The sequence below is a fragment of the Schistocerca piceifrons genome, unplaced genomic scaffold (genome assembly GCF_021461385.2).
Source record: "Schistocerca piceifrons isolate TAMUIC-IGC-003096 unplaced genomic scaffold, iqSchPice1.1 HiC_scaffold_1718, whole genome shotgun sequence".
Lineage (NCBI taxonomy): Eukaryota > Metazoa > Arthropoda > Insecta > Orthoptera > Acrididae > Schistocerca > Schistocerca piceifrons.
This window is the reverse complement of record NW_025727588.1, coordinates 1206067-1223895: the sequence shown is the minus strand read 5'-3', so window position 1 is coordinate 1223895 and position 17829 is coordinate 1206067.

Here is a 17829-nt window from a genome sequence, read left to right as displayed (position 1 = left end):
GTGAAGCATCGGAATCTATAACTAGTGTCACAGGAATGGGTCAAACCATAGACAATAAGAAGAGTCAGCCTTCTTGTAATTAAGACAGCATTGTGCCTTTTCTATTTAATTTCGATGCAATTTCTGTGTTTCATCGCCAATAAGAAGGTCCATGGGATACAGTAAACCTGGAGTGAAGCATCGGAATCAATAACTAGTGTCACAGTAATGGTTCAAAACATAGACAGTAAGAAGAGTCAGACTCCTTGTACTTAAGTCGGCATTGTGCCTTTTGTATCTAATTCCGATGCAATTTCTGAGTTTCATCGTCAATAAGAAAGTCAGAAGGATACAGTAAACGTGAAGAGAAGCATCGGAACCTATAACTAGTGTCACAGGAATGGTTCAAAACATAGAAAGTAAGAAGAGTCAGTCTTCTTGTACTCAAGTCGGCATTGTGCATTTTGTATTTAATTCCGATGCAATTTCTGTGTTTCATCGTCAATAAGAATGTCCAAGGGATACAGTAAACCTAAAGTGAAGCATCGGAATCTATAACTAGTGTCACAGGAATGGTTCAAACATAGCCAATAAGAAGAGTCAGTCTTCATGTACTTAAGTCGGCGTTGTGCCTTTTGTATTTAATTCTGATGCAATTTCTGTGTTTCATCGCCAATAAGAAGGTCAGAGGGGTACAGTAAACCTGAAGTGAAGCATCGGAATCTATAACTAGTGTCACAGGAATGGTTCAAACATAGTCAGTAAGAAGAGTCAGTCTTCTTGTCCTTAAATCGGCATTGTGCATTTTGTATTTGATTCCGATGCAATTTCTGTGTTTCATCGTCAATAAGAAGGTCCAAGGGACGCAGTAAACCTGGAGTGAAGCATCGGAATCTATAACTAGTGCCACACTAATGGTTCAAACATAGACCGTAAGAAGAGCCAGTCTTCTTGAATTTAAGCCGGCATTGTTCCTTTTGTATTAAATTCCGATGTAATTTCTGTGATTCATCGTCAATAAGAAAGTCCAAGGGATACAGAAAACACCGAAGTGAAGCATCGGACTCTTCAACTAGTGTCACAGAAATGGTTCAAAGCATAGTCAGTAAGAAGAGTCAGTCTTCTTGTCCTTAAGTCGGCATTGTGCCTTTTGTATTTAATTCCGATGCAATTTCTGTGTTTCATCCGCAATAAGGTCAGAGGGATACAGTAAACCTGAAGTGAAGCGTCGGAATCTATAACTAGTGTCACAGGAATGGTTCAAAACATAGACAGTACGAAGAGTCAGTCTTCTTGTATTTTAGTCGGCATTGTGCCTTTTGTATTTAATTCCGATGCAATTTCATTGTTTCATCGTCTATAAGAAGGTCCAAGGTATACAGTAAACCTGAAGTGAAGCATCGGAATCTATAACTAGTGTCATAGGAATGGTTCAAAACATAGTCAGTAGAAAGAGTCAGTCTTCTTGTACTTAAGTCGGCATGTGTCTTTTCTATTTAATTCCGATGCAATTTCTGTGTTTCATCGTCAATAAGAATGTCCACGGGATACAGTAAACCTGAAGTGAAGCATCGGAATCTATAACTAGTGTCACATGAATGGTACAAATCATTGTCAATCAGAAGAGTCGGTCTTCATATACTTAAGTCGGCATTGTGCCTTTTGTATTAATTTCCGATGCAAATTCTGTGTTTCATCGTCAATAAGAAGGTACAAGGGATACAGTAAACCTGAAGTGAAGCATCGGAATGTATAACTAGTGTCAAAGGAATGGTTCAAATCATAGAGAGTAGGAAGCGACAGTGTTCTTGTACTTAAGTCGGCATTGTGCATTTGTATTTAATTCCGATGCAATTTCTGTGTTTCATCGTCAATAAGAAGGTCAGAGGGGTACAGTAATCCTGAAGTGAAGCATCGGAATCTGTAACTAGTGTCACAGGAATGGTTCAAAACATAGTCAGTAAGAAGAGTCAGTCTTCTTGTCCTTAAGTCGGCATTGTGCCTTTTGTATTTAATTCCGATGCAATTTCTGTGTTTCATCGGCAATAAGGTCAGAGGGATACAGTAAACCTGAAGTGAAGCATCGGAATCTATAACTAGTGTCACAGGAATGGTTCAAAACATAGACAGTACGAAGAGTCAGTCTTCTTGTACTTAAGTCGGCATTGTGCATTTTGTATTTAATTCCAATGCAATTTCTGTGTTTCATCGTCAATACGAAGGTCCAAGGGATACAGTAAACCTGAAGTGAAGCATCCGAATCTATAACTAGAGTCACAGGAATGGTTCAAAACATAGTCAGTAAGAAGAGTCAGTCTTCTTGTTCTTAAGTTGGCATTGTGCCTTTTGTATTTAATTCCGATGCAATTTCTGTATTTCATCGTCAATAAAAAGGTCCAGGGGATACAGTACACCCGGAGTGAAGCATCGGAATCTATAACTATTGTCACAAGAATGCTTCAAAACATAGACAGTAAGAAGAGTCAGTCTTCTTGTACTTAAGTCGGCATTGTGCATTTTCTATTTAATTCCGATGCAATTTCTGTGTTTCATCGTCAATAAGAAGGTCAGAGGGATACAATAAACCTGAAGTGAAGCATCGGAATCTATAATTAGTGTCTCAGGAATGGTTCAAAACAAAGTCAGTAAGAAGAGTCAGCCTTCTTGTCCTTAAGCCGGCATTGTGCCTTTTCTATTTAATTCCGATGCAATTTCTGTGTTTCATCGGCAATAAGGTCAGAAGGATACAGTAAACCTGAAGTGAAGCGTCGGAATCTATAACTAGTGTCACAGGAATGGTTTAAAACATAGACAGTATGAAGAGTCAGTCTTCTTGTACTTAAGTCGGCATTGTGCCTTTTGTATTTAATTCCGATGCAATTTCTGTGTTTCATCGTCAATAAGGAGGTCCAAGCAGTACAGTAAACCTGAAGTGAAGCATCGAAGTCTATAACTAGTGTCACTGGAATGGTTCAAAATATAGACAGTAAGAAGAGTCAGTCTTCTTGATCTTAAGCCGGCATTGTGCCTTTTGTAATTAATTCCGATGTAATTTCTGTGATTCATCGTCAATAAGAAGGTCCAAGGGATACAGAAAACCTGAAGTGAAGCATCGGACTCTTCAACTAGTGTCACAGAAATGGCTCAAATCATAGACTGTAGGAAGAGTCAGTCTTCTTATACTTAAGTCGGCATTGTGCATTTTGTATTTAATTCCGATGCAATTTCTGTGTTTCATCGTTAATTAGAAGGTCCAAGGGAAACAGTTATTTGAAGTGAAGCATCGGAATCTATAACTAGTGTCACTGGAATGGTTCAAAATATAGAGAGTAAGAAGAGTCAGTGTTCTTGTACTTATGTCGGCATTGTGGCTTTTGTATTTAATTCCGATGCAATTTCTGTGTTTCATCGTCAATAAGTTGGTCAGAGGGATACAGTAAACCTGAAGTAAAGCATCGGATTCTGTAACTAGCGTCACAGGAATGGATCAAACTATAATCAGTAAGAAGAGTCACTCTTCTTGGACTTACGTCGGCATTGTGCTTTATCTATTTAATTCCGATGCAATTTCTGTGTTTCATCGTCAATAAGATGGTCCATGGGACACAGTAAACCTGGAGTGAAGCATCGGATTCTATAACTAGTGTCACAGGAATGGGTCAAACCATAGACAATAAGAAGGGTCAGCCTTCATGTAATTAAGACAGCGTTGTGCCTTTTCTATTTAATTTCGATGCAATTTCTGTGTTTCATCGCCAATAAGAAGGTCCAAGGGATACAGTAAACCTGGAGTGAAGCATCGGAATCAATAACTAGTGTCACAGTAATGGTTGAAAACATAGACAGTAAGAAGAGTCAGACTCCTTGTACTTAAGTCGGCATTGTGCCTTTTGTATCTAATTCCGATGCAATTTCTGAGTTTCATCGTCAATAAGAAAGTCAGAAGGATACAGTAAACGTGAAGAGAAGCATCGGAACCTATAACTAGTGTCACAGGAATGGTTCAAAACATAGAAAGTAAGAAGAGTCAGTCTTCTTGTACTCAAGTCGGCATTGTGCATTTTGTATTTAATTCCGATGCAATTTCTGTGTTTCATCGTCAATAAGAATGTCCAAGGGATACAGTAAACCTAAAGTGAAGCATCGGAATCTATAACTAGTGTCACAGGAATGGTTCAAACATAGCCAATAAGAAGAGTCAGTCTTCATGTACTTAAGTCGGCGTTGTGCCTTTTGTATTTAATTCTGATGCAATTTCTGTGTTTCATCGCCAATAAGAAGGTCAGAGGGGTACAGTAAACCTGAAGTGAAGCATCGGAATCTATAACTAGTGTCACAGGAATGGTTCACACGTAGTCAGTAAGAAGAGTCAGTCTTCTTGTCCTTAAATCGGCATTGTGCATTTTGTATTTGATTCCGATGCAATTTCTGTGTTTCATCGTCAATAAGAAGGTCCAAGGGACGCAGTAAACCTGGAGTGAAGCATCGGAATCTATAACTAGTGCCACACTAATGGTTCAAACATAGACCGTAAGAAGAGCCAGTCTTCTTGAATTTAAGCCGGCATTGTTCCTTTTGTATTAAATTCCGATGTAATTTCTGTGATTCATCGTCAATAAGAAAGGCCAAGGGATACAGAAAACACCGAAGTGAAGCATCGGACTCTTCAACTAGTGTCACAGAAATGGTTCAAAGCATAGTCAGTAAGAAGAGTCAGTCTTCTTGTCCTTAAGTCGGCATTGTGCCTTTTGTATTTAATTCCGATGCAATTTCTGTGTTTCATCCGCAATAAGGTCAGAGGGATACAGTAAACCTGAAGTGAAGCATCGGAATCTATAACTAGTGTCACAGGAATGGTTCAAAACATAGACAGTACGAAGAGTCAGTCTTCTTGTATTTTAGTCGGCATTGTGCCTTTTGTATTTAATTCCGATGCAATTTCATTGTTTCATCGTCAATAAGAAGGTCCAAGGTATACAGTAAACCTGAAGTGAAGCATCGGAATCTATAACTAGTGTCACAGGAATGGTTCAAAACATAGTCAGTAGAAAGAGTCAGTCTTCTTGTACTTAAGTCGGCATGTGTCTTTTCTATTTAATTCCGATGCAATTTCTGTGTTTCATCGTCAATAAGAATGTCCACGGGATACAGTAAACCTGAAGTGAAGCATCGGAATGTATAACTAGTGTCACATGAATGGTACAAATCATTGTCAATCAGAAGAGTCGGTCTTCATATACTTAAGTCGGCTTTGTGCCTTTTGTATTAATTTCCGATGCAAATTCTGTGTTTCATCGTCAATAACAAGGTACAAGGGATACAGTAAACCTGAAGTGAAGCATCGGAATGTATAACTAGTGTCAAAGGAATGGTTCAAATCATAGAGAGTAGGAAGCGACAGTGTTCTTGTACTTAAGTCGGCATTGTGCATTTGTATTTAATTCCGATGCAATTTCTGTGTTTCATCGTCAATAAGAAGGTCAGAGGGGTACAGTAATCCTGAAGTGAAGCATCGGAATCTGTAACTAGTGTCACAGGAATGGTTCAAAACATAGTCAGTAAGAAGAGTCAGTCTTCTTGTCCTTAAGTCGGCATTGTGCCTTTTGTATTTAATTCCGATGCAATTTCTGTGTTTCATCGGCAATAAGGTCAGAGGGATACAGTAAACCTGAAGTGAAGCATCGGAATCTATAACTAGTGTCACAGGAATGGTTCAAAACATAGACAGTACGAAGAGTCAGTCTTCTTGTACTTAAGTCGGCATTGTGCATTTTGTATTTAATTCCAATGCAATTTCTGTGTTTCATCGTCAATACGAAGGTCCAAGGGATACAGTAAACCTGAAGTGAAGCATCCGAATCTATAACTAGAGTCACAGGAATGGTTCAAAACATAGTCAGTAAGAAGAGTCAGTCTTCTTGTTCTTAAGTTGGCATTGTGCCTTTTGTATTTAATTCCGATGCAATTTCTGTATTTCATCGTCAATAAAAAGGTCCAGGGGATACAGTACACCCGGAGTGAAGCATCGGAATCTATAACTAGTGTCACAAGAATGCTTCAAAACATAGACAGTAAGAAGAGTCAGTCTTCTTGTACTTAAGTCGGCATTGTGCATTTTCTATTTAATTCCGATGCAATTTCTGTGTTTCATCGTCAATAAGAAGGTCAGAGGGATACAATAAACCTGAAGTGAAGCATCGGAATTTATAATTAGTGTCTCAGGAATGGTTCAAAACAAAGTCAGTAAGAAGAGTCATCCTTCTTGTCCTTAAGCCGGCATTGTGCCTTTTCTATTTAATTCCGATGCAATTTCTGTGTTTCATCGGCAATAAGGTCAGAAGGATACAGTAAACCTGAAGTGAAGCGTCGGAATCTATAACTAGTGTCACAGGAATGGTTTAAAACATAGACAGTAGGAAGAGTCAGTCTTCTTGTACTTAAGTCGGCATTGTGCCTTTTGTATTTAATTCCCATGCAATTTCTGAGTTTCATCGTCAATAAGAAGGTCAGAGGGATACAGTTAACCTGAAGTGAAGCATCGGAATCCAAAACTAGTGTCACAGGAATGGTTCAAAACATAGACAGTTGGAAGAGTCAGTCTTCTTGTACTTAAGTCGGCATTGTGCGTTTTGTATTTAATTCTGATGCAATTTCTGTGTTTCATCGTCAATAAGAAGGACCAAGGGATGCAGTAAACCTGAAGTGAAGCATCGGAATCTATAACTAGTGTCTCTGGAATGTTTCAAAACATAGACAATTAAAAGAGTCAGTCTTCTTGTACTTAAGTCGGCATTGTGCCTTTTGTATTTAATTCCGATGCAATTTCTGTGATTCATCGTCAATAAGAAGGTCCAAGGGATACAGTAAACCTGAAGTGAAGCATCGGACTCTATAACTAGTGTCACAGAAAGGGTTGCAAACATAGACAGTAGGAAAAGACAGTCTTATTGTACTTAAGTCGGCATTGTGCCGTTTGTATTTAATTATGATGCAATTTCTGTGTTTCATCGTCAATAAGAAGGTCCAAGGGAAACAGTAAACCTGAAGTGAAGCATCGGAATCTATAACTAGTGTCACAGGAATGGTTCAAAACATAGTCAGTAAGAAGAGTCAGTCTTCTTGTCCTTAAGTCGGTATTGTGCTTTTTGTATTTAATTCCGATGCAATTTCTGTGTTTCATCGGCAATAAGGTCAGAGGGATACAGTAAACCTGAAGTGAAGCATCGGAATCTATAACTAGTGTCACAGGAATGGTTCAAAACATAGACAGTACGAAGAGGCAGTCTTCTTGTATTTTAGTCGGCTTTGTGCCTTTTGTATTTAATTCCGATGCAATTTCTGTGTTTCATCGTCAATAAGAAGGTCCAAGGTATACAGTAAACCTGAAGTGAAGCATCGGAATCTATAACTAGTGTCACAGGAATGGTTCAAAGCATAGTCAGTAGAAAGAGTCAGTCTTCTTGTACTTAAGTCGGCATTGTGCCTTTTCTATTTAATTCCGATGCAATTTCTGTATTTCATCGTCAATAAGAAGGTCCAAGGGATAGAGTAAACCTGGAGTGAAGCATCGGAATATATAACTAGTGTCACAAGAATGGTTCAAAACATAGTCAGTAAGATGAGTCAGTCTACTTGTACTTAAGTCGACATTGTGCCTTTTCTATTTTATTCCGATGCAATATCTGTGTTTCATCGTCAATTAGAAGGTCAGAGGGATACATTAAACCTGAAGTAAAGCATCGGAATCTATAACTAGTGTCACAGGAATGGTTCAGAACATAGTCAGTAAGAAGAGTCAGTCTTCTTGTCCTTAAATCGGCATTGTGCCTTATGTATTTAATTCCGATGTAATTTTTGTGATTCATCGTCAATAAGAAGGTCCAAGGGATACAGAAAACCTGAAGTGAAGAATCGGACTCTTCAACTAGTGTCACAGAAATGGTTCAAATCATAGACTGTAGGAAGAGTCAGTCTTCTTATACTTAAGTCGGCATTGTGCCTTTCGTATTTAATTCCGATGCAATTTCTGTGTTTCATCGTTAATTAGAAGGTCCAAGGGAAACAGTAAACCTGAAGTGAAGCATCGGAATCTATAACTAGTGTCACTGGAATGGTTCAAAATATAGAGAGTAAGAAGAGTCAGTCTTCTTGTACTTAAGTCGGCATTGTGGCTTTTGTATTCAATTCCGATGCACTTTCTATGTTTCATCGTTAATAAGTAGGTCAGAGGGATATAGTAAACCTGAAGTGAAGCATCGGATTCTGTAACTAGTGTCACAGGAATGATTCAAACTATAATCAGTAAGAAGAGTCACTCTTCTTGTACTTAAGTCGGCTTTGTGCCTTTTCTATTTAATTCCGATGCAATTTCTGTGTTTCATCGTCACTAAGATTGTCCAAGGGATACAGTAACCCTGGAGTGAAGTATCGGAATCTATAACTAGTGTCACAGGAATGGTTCTAAACATAGACAGTAAGAAGAGTCAGTCTTCTTGTACTTAAGTCGGCATTGTGCCTTTTCTATTTAATTTCGATGCAATTTCTGTGTTTCATCGTCAATATGAAGGTCCAAGGGATACAGAAAACCTGGAGTGAAGCATCGGAATCAATAACTAGTGTCACAGTAATGGTTCAAAACATAGACAGTAAGAAGAGTCAGACTTCTTGTACTTAAGTCGGCATTGTGCCTTTTGTATTTAATTCCGATGCAATTTCTGTGTTTCATCGTCAATAAGAAGGTCCAAGGGATACAGTAAACCTGAAGTGAAGCATCGGAATCTATAACTAGTGTCACTGGAATGTTTCAAAATATGGACAGTAAAAAGAGTCAGTCTTCTTGTACTTAAGTCGGCATTGTGCCTTTTGTATTTAATTCCGATGCAATTTCTGTGATTCATCGTGAATAAGAAGGTCCATCGGATACAGTAAACCTGAAGTGAAGCATCGGACTCTATAACTAGTGTCACAGAAAGGGTTGAAAACATAGACAGTAGGAAGAGTCAGTCTTATTGTACTTAAGTTGGCATTGTGCCGTTTGTATTTAATTATGATGCAATTTCTGTGTTTCATCGTCAATAAGAAGGTACAAGGGAAACAGTAAACCTGAAGTGAAGCATTGTAATCTATAACTAGTGTCACAGGAATGGTTCAAAACATACTCAGTAAGAAGAGTCAGTCTTCTTGTCCTTAAGTCGGCATTGTGCCTTTTGTATTTAATTCCGATGCAATTTCTGTGTTTCATCGGCAAAAAGGTCAGAGGGATACAGTAAACCTGAAGTGAAGCATCGGAATCTATAACTAGTGTCACAGGAATGGTTCAAAACATAGACAGTACGAAGAATTAGTCTTCTTGTATTTTAGTCGGCATTGTGCCTTTTGTATTTAATTCCGATGCAATTTCTGTGTTTCATCGTCAATAAGACGGTCCAAGGTATACAGTAAACCTGAAGTGAAGCATCGGAATCTATAACTAGTGTCACAGGAATAGTTCAAAACATAGTCAGTAGAAAGAGTCAGTCTTCTTGTACTTAAGTCGGCATTGTGCCTTTTCTATTTAATTCCGATGCAATTTCTGTATTTCATCGTCAATAAGAAGGTCCAAGGGATACAGTAAACCTGAAGTGAAGCATCGGAAACTATAACTAGTGTCACAGAAATGGTTGAAAACGTAGACAGTAGGAAGAGTCAGTCTTCTTGTACATAAGTCGGCATTGTGCCTTTTGTGTTTCTTTCCCATGCATTTTCAGTGTTTCATCGTCAATAAGAACGTCAGCGGGATACAGTAAACCTGAAGTGAAGCATCGGAATCCAAAACTAGTGTCACAGGAATGGTTCAAAGCATAGACAGTAGGAAGAGTTAGTCTTCTTGTACATAAGTCGGCATTGTGCATTTTGTATTTAATTCCAATCCAATTTCTGTGTTTCATCGTCAATAAGAAGGTCCAAGGGATACAGTAAACCTAAAGTGAAGCATCGGAATCAATAACTAGTGTCACAGTAATGGTTCAAAACATAGACAGTAAGAAGAGTCAGACTCCTTGTACTTAAGTCGGCATTGTGATTTTTGTATCTAATTCCGATGCAATTTCTGAGTTCCATCGTCAATAAGAAAGTCAGAAGGATACAGTAAACGTGAAGAGAAGCATCGGAACCTATAACTAGTGTCACAGGAATGGTTCAAAACATAGAAAGTAAGAAGAGTCAGTCTTCTTGTACTCAAGTCGGCATTGGGCATTTTGTATTTAATTCCGATGCAATTTCTGTGTTTCATCGTCAATAAGAATGTCCAAGGGATACAGTAAACCTAAAGTGAAGCATCGGAATCTATAACTAGTGTCACAGGAATGGTTTAAACATAGCCAATAAGAAGAGTCAGTCTTCATGTACTTAAGTCGGCGTTGTGCCTTTTGTATTTATTTCTGATGCAATTTCTGTGTTTCATCGCCAATAAGAAGGTCAGAGGGGTACAGTAAACCTGAAGTGAAGCATCGGAATCTATAACTAGTGTCACAGGAATGGTTCAAACATAGTCAGTAAGAAGAGTCAGTCTTCTTGTCCTTAAATCGGCATTGTGCATTTTGTATTTGATTCCGATGCAATTTCTGTGTTTCATCGTCAATAAGAAGGTCCAAGGGACGCAGTAAACCTGGAGTGAAGCATCGGAATCTATAACTAGTGCCACACTAATGGTTCAAACATAGACCGTAAGAAGAGCCAGTCTTCTTGAATTTAAGCCGGCATTGTTCCTTTTGTATTAAATTCCGATGTAATATCTGTGATTCATCGTCAATAAGAAAGTCCAAGGGATACAGAAAACACCGAAGTGAAGCATCGGACTCTTCAACTAGTGTCACAGAAATGGTTCAAAGCATAGTCAGTAAGAAGAGTCAGTCTTCTTGTCCTTAAGTCGGCATTGTGCCTTTTGTATTTAATTCCGATGCAATTTCTGTGTTTCATCCGCAATAAGGTCAGAGGGATACAGTAAACCTGAAGTGAAGCATCGGAATCTATAACTAGTGTCACAGGAATGGTTCAAAACATAGACAGTACGAAGAGTCAGTCTTCTTGTATTTTAGTCGGCATTGTGCCTTTTGTATTTAATTCCGATGCAATTTCATTGTTTCATCGTCAATAAGAAGGTCCAAGGTATACAGTAAACCTGAAGTGAAGCATCGGAATCTATAACTAATGTCACAGGAATGGTTCAAAACATAGTCAGTAGAAAGAGTCAGTCTTCTTGTACTTAAGTCTGCATGTGTCTTTTCTATTTAATTCCGATGCAATTTCTGTGTTCTATCGTCAATAAGAATGTCCACGGGATACAGTAAACCTGAAGTGAAGCATCGGAATCTATAACTAGTGTCACATGAATGGTACAAATCATTGTCAATCAGAAGAGTCGGTCTTCATATACTTAAGTCGGCATTGTGCCTTTTGTATTAATTTCCGATGCAAATTCTGTGTTTCATCGTCAATAAGAAGGTACAAGGGATACAGTAAACCTGAAGTGAAGCATCGGAATGTATAACTAGTGTCAAAGGAATGGTTCAAATCATAGAGAGTAGGAAGCGACAGTGTTCTTGTACTTAAGTCGGCATTGTGCATTTGTATTTAATTCCGATGCAATTTCTGTGTTTCATCGTCAATAAGAAGGTCAGAGGGGTACAGTAATCCTGAAGTGAAGCATCGGAATCTGTAACTAGTGTCACAGGAATGGTTCAAAACATAGTCAGTAAGAAGAGTCAGTCTTCTTGTCCTTAAGTCGGCATTGTGCCTTTTGTATTTAATTCCGATGCAATTTCTGTGTTTCATCGCCAATAAGGTCAGAGGGATACAGTAAACCTGAAGTGAAGCATCGGAATCTATAACTAGTGTCACAGGAATGGTTCAAAACATAGACAGTACGAAGAGTCAGTCTTCTTGTACTTAAGTCGGCATTGTGCATTTTGTATTTAATTCCAATGCAATTTCTGTGTTTCATCGTCAATACGAAGGTCCAAGGGATACAGTAAACCTGAAGTGAAGCATCCGAATCTATAACTAGAGTCACAGGAATGGTTCAAAACATAGTCAGTAAGAAGAGTCAGTCTTCTTGTTCTTAAGTTGGCATTGTGCCTTTTGTATTTAATTCCGATGCAATTTCTGTATTTCATCGTCAATAAAAAGGTCCAGGGGATACAGTACACCCGGAGTAAAGCATCGGAATCTATAACTAGTGTCACAAGAATGCTTCAAAACATAGACAGTAAGAAGAGTCAGTCTTCTTGTACTTAAGTCGGCATTGTGCATTTTCTATTTAATTCCGATGCAATTTCTGTGTTTCATCGTCAATAAGAAGGTCAGAGGGATACAATAAACCTGAAGTGAAGCATCGGAATCTATAATTAGTGTCTCAGGAATGGTTCAAAACAAAGTCAGTAAGAAGAGTCAGCCTTCTTGTCCTTAAGCCGGCATTGTGCCTTTTCTATTTAATTCCGATGCAATTTCTGTGTTTCATCGGCAATAAGGTCAGAAGGATACAGTAAACCTGAAGTGAAGCGTCGGAATCTATAACTAGTGTCACAGGAATGGTTTAAAACATAGACAGTAGGAAGAGTCAGTCTTCTTGTACTTAAGTCGGCATTGTGCCTTTTGTATTTAATTCCCATGCAATTTCTGAGTTTCATCGTCAATAAGAAGGTCAGAGGGATACAGTTAACCTGAAGTGAAGCATCGGAATCCAAAACTAGTGTCACAGGAATGGTTCAAAGCTATGACAGTTGGAAGAGTCAGTCTTCTTGTACTTAAGTCGGCATTGTGCGTTTTGTATTTAATTCTGATGCAATTTCTGTGTTTCATCGTCAATAAGAAGGACCAAGGGATGCAGTAAACCTGAAGTGAAGCATCGGAATCTATAACTAGTGTCTCTGGAATGTTTCAAAACATAGACAGTAAAAAGAGTCAGTCTTCTTGTACTTAAGTCGGCATTGTGCCTTTTGTATTTAATTCCGATGCAATTTCTGTGATTCATCGTCAATAAGAAGGTCCAAGGGATACAGTAAACCTGAAGTGAAGCATCGGACTCTATAACTAGTGTCACAGAAAGGGTTGCAAACATAGACAGTAGGAAAAGACAGTCTTATTGTACTTAAGTCGGCATTGTGCCGTTTGTATTTAATTGTGATGCAATTTCTGTGTTTCATCGTCAATAAGAAGGTCCAAGGGAAACAGTAAACCTGAAGTGAAGCATCGGAATCTATAACTAGTGTCACAGGAATGGTTCAAAACATAGTCAGTAAGAAGAGTCAGTCTTCTTGTCCTTAAGTCGGCATTGTGCTTTTTGTATTTAATTCCGATGCAATTTCTGTGTTTCATCGGCAATAAGGTCAGAGGGATACAGTAAACCTGAAGTGAAGCATCGGAATCTATAACTAGTGTCACAGGAATGGTTCAAAACATAGACAGTACGAAGAGGCAGTCTTCTTGTATTTTAGTCGGCATTGTGCCTTTTGTATTTAATTCCGATGCAATTTCTGTGTTTCATCGTCAATAAGAAGGTCCAAGGTATACAGTAAACCTGAAGTGAAGCATCGGAATCTATAACTAGTGTCACAGGAATGGTTCAAAACATAGACAGTACGAAGAGGCAGTCTTCTTGTATTTTAGTCGGCATTGTGCTTTTTGTATTTAATTCCGATGCAATTTCTGTGTTTCATCGTCAATAAGATGGTCCAAGGGATACAGAAAACCTCGAGTGAAGCATCGGAATCTATAACTAGTGCCTCACTAATGGTTCAAACATAGACAGTAAGAAGAGTCAGTCTTCTTGTACTTAAGTCGGCATTGTGCCTTTTGTATTTAATTCCGATGTAATTTTTGTGATTCATCGTCAATAAGAAGGTCCAAGGGATACAGAAAACCTGAAGTGAAGAATCGGACTCTTCAACTAGTGTCACAGAAATGGTTCAAATCATAGACTGTAGGAAGAGTCGGTCTTCTTATACTTAAGTCGGCATTGTGCCTTTTGTATTTAATTCCGATGCAATTTCTGTGTTTCATCGTTAATTAGAAGGTCCAAGGGAAACAGTAAACCTGAAGTGAAGCATCGGAATCTATAACTAGTGTCACTGGAATGGTTCAAAATATAGAGAGTAAGAAGAGTCAGTCTTCTTGTACTTAAGTCGGCACTGTGGCATTTGTATTCAATTCCGATGCACTTTCTGTGTTTCATCGTTAATAAGTAGGTCAGAGGGATATAGTAAACCTGAAGTGAAGCATCGGATTCTGTAACTAGTGTCACAGGAATGATTCAAACTATAATCAGTAAGAAGAGTCACTCTTCTTGTACTTAAGTCGGCTTTGTGCCTTTTCTATTTAATTCCGATGCAATTTCTGTGTTTCATCGTCACTAAGATTGTCCAAGGGATACAGTAACCCTGGAGTGAAGCATCGGAATCTATAACTAGTGTCACAGGAATGGTTCTAAACATAGACAGTAAGAAGAGTCAGTCTTCTTGTACTTAAGTCGGCATTGTGCCTTTTCTATTTAATTTCGATGCAATTTCTGTGTTTCATCGTCAATATGAAGGTCCAAGGGATACAGAAAACCTGGAGTGAAGCATCGGAATCAATAACTAGTGTCACAGTAATGGTTCAAAACATAGACAGTAAGAAGAGTCAGACTTCTTGTACTTAAGTCGGCATTGTGCCTTTTGTATTTAATTCCGATGCAATTTCTGTGTTTCATCGTCAATAAGAAGGTCCAAGGGATACAGTAAACCTGAAGTGAAGCATCGGAATCTATAACTAGTGTCACTGGAATGTTTCAAAATATGGACAGTAAAAAGAGTCAGTCTTCTTGTACTTAAGTCGGCATTGTGCCTTTTGTATTTAATTCCGATGCAATTTCTGTGATTCATCGTGAATAAGAAGGTCCATCGGATACAGTAAACCTGAAGTGAAGCATCGGACTCTATAACTAGTGTCACAGAAAGGGTTGAAAACATAGACAGTAGGAAGAGTCAGTCTTATTGTACTTAAGTTGGCATTGTGCCGTTTGTATTTAATTATGATGCAATTTCTGTGTTTCATCGTCAATAAGAAGGTACAAGGGAAACAGTAAACCTGAAGTGAAGCATTGTAATCTATAACTAGTGTCACAGGAATGGTTCAAAACATACTCAGTAAGAAGAGTCAGTCTTCTTGTCCTTAAGTCGGCATTGTGCTTTTTGTATTTAATTCCGATGCAATTTCTGTGTTTCACCGGCAAAAAGGTCAGAGGGATACAGTAAACCTGAAGTGAAGCATCGGAATCTATAACTAGTGTCACAGGAATAGTTCAAAACATAGTCAGTAGAAAGAGTCAGTCTTCTTGTACTTAAGTCGGCATTGTGCCTTTTCTATTTAATTCCGACGCAATTTCTGCATTTCATCGTCAATAAGAAGGTCCAAGGGATACAGTAAACCTGAAGTGAAGCATCGGAAACTATAACTACTGTCACAGGAATGGTTGAAAACGTAGACAGTAGGAAGAGTCAGTCTTCTTGTACTTAAGTCGGCATTGTGCCTTTTGTGTTTCTTTCCCATGCATTTTCAGTGTTTCATCGTCAATAAGAACGTCAGCGGGATACAGTAAACCTGAAGTGAAGCATCGGAATCCAAAACTAGTGTCACAGGAATGGTTCAAAGCATAGACAGTAGGAAGAGTTAGTCTTCTTGTACATAAGTCGGCATTGTGCATTTTGTATTTAATTCCAATCCAATTTCTGTGTTTCATCGTCAATAAGAAGGTCCAAGGGATACAGTAAACCTGAAGTGAAGCATCGGAATCTATAACTAGAGTCACAGGAATGGTTCAAAGCATAGTCAGTAAGAAGAGTCAGTCTTCTTGTTCTTAAGTCGGCATTGTGCCTTTTGTATTGGATTCCGATGCAATTTCTGTATTTCATCGTCAATAAAAACGTCCAGGGGATACAGTACACCTGGAGTGAGGCATCGGATTCTATAACTAGTGTCACAAGAATGGTTCAAAGCATAGACAGTAAGAAGAGTCAGTCTTCTTGTTCTTAAGTCGGCATTGTGCCTTTTGTATTTAATTCCCATGCAATTTCTGAGTTTCATCGTCAATAAGAAGGTCAGAGGGATACAGTTAACCTGAAGTGAAGCATCGGAATCTATAACTAGTGTCACTGGAATGTTTCAAAATATAGACAGTAAAAAGAGTCAGTCTTCTTGTACTTAAGTCGGCATTGTGCCTTTTGTATTTATTTCCGATGCAATTTCTGTGATTCATCGTCAATAAGAAGGTCCAAGGGATAGAGTAAACCTGAAGTGAAGCATCGGACTCTATAACTAGTGTCACAGAAAGGGTTGAAATCATAGACAGTAGGAACAGTCAGTCTTATTGTACTTAAGTCTTCATTGTGCCGTTTGTATTTAATTATGATGCAATTTCTGTGTTTCATCGTCAATAACAAGGTCCAAGGGATACAGTAAACCTGGAGTGAAGCATCGGAATCTATAACTAGAGTCACAGGAATGGTTCAAAAAATAGTCAGTAAGAAGAGTCAGTCTTCTCGTCCTTAAGTTGGCATTGTGCCTTTTGTATTTAATTCCGATGCAATTTCTGTGTTTCATCGTCAATAAGAAGGTCCAAGGGATACAGTAAACCTGGAGTGTAGCATCGGAATCTATAACTAGTGTCACAGGAATGGTTCAAAACACAGACAGTAAGAAGAGTCAGTATTCGTGTACTTAAGTCGGCATTTTGCCTATTGTATTTAATTTCGATGCAATTTCTGTGTTTCATCGTCAATACGAAGGTCCAAGGGATACAGTAAACCTGAAGTGAAGCATCGGAATCTATAACTAGTGTCACAGGAATGGTTGAAAACGTGGACAGTAGGAAGAGTCAGTCTTCTTGTACTTAAGTCGGCATTGTGCCTTTTGTATTTCTTTCCCATGCAATTTCAGTGTTTCATCGTCAATAAGAACGTCAGCGGGATACAGTAAACCTGAAGTGAAGCATCGGAATCCAAAACTAGTGTCACAGGAATGGTTCAAAGCATAGACAGTAGGAAGAGTTAGTCTTCTTGTACTTAAGTCGGCATTGTGCATTTTGTATTTAATTCCAATCCAATTTCTGTGTTTCATCGTCAATAAGAAGGTCCAAGGGACACAGTAAACCTGAAGTGAAGCATCGGAATCTATAACTAGAGTCACAGGAATGGTTCAAAGCATAGTCAGTAAGAAGAGTCAGTCTTCTTGTTCTTAAGTCGGCATTGTGCCTTTTGTATTTAATTCCGATGCAATTTCTGTATTTCATCGTCAATAAAAAGGTCCAGGGGATACAGTACACCTGGAGTGAAGCATCGGAATCTATAACTAGTGTCACAAGAATGGTTCAAAACATAGACAGTAAGAAGAGTCAGTCTTCTTGTACTTAAGTCGGCATTGTGCATTTTCTATTTAATTCCGATGCAATTTCTGTGTTTCATCGTCAATAAGATGGTCAGAGGGATACAATAAACCTGAAGTGAAGCATCGGAATCTATAATTAGTGTCTCAGGAATGGTTCAAAACAAAGTCAGTAAGAAGAGTCAGCCTTCTTGTCCTTAAGCCGGCATTGTGCCTTTTCTATTTAATTCCGATGCAATTTCTGTCTTTCATCGGCAATAAGGTCAGAAGGATACAGTAAACCTGAAGTGAAGCGTCGGAATCTATAACTAGTGTCACAGGAATGGTTCAAAACATAGACAGTGGGAAGAGTCAGTCTTCTTGTACTTAAGTCGGCATTGTGCCTTTTGTATTTAATTCCCACGCAATTTCTGAGTTTCATCGTCAATAAGAAGGTCAGAGGGATACAGTTAACCT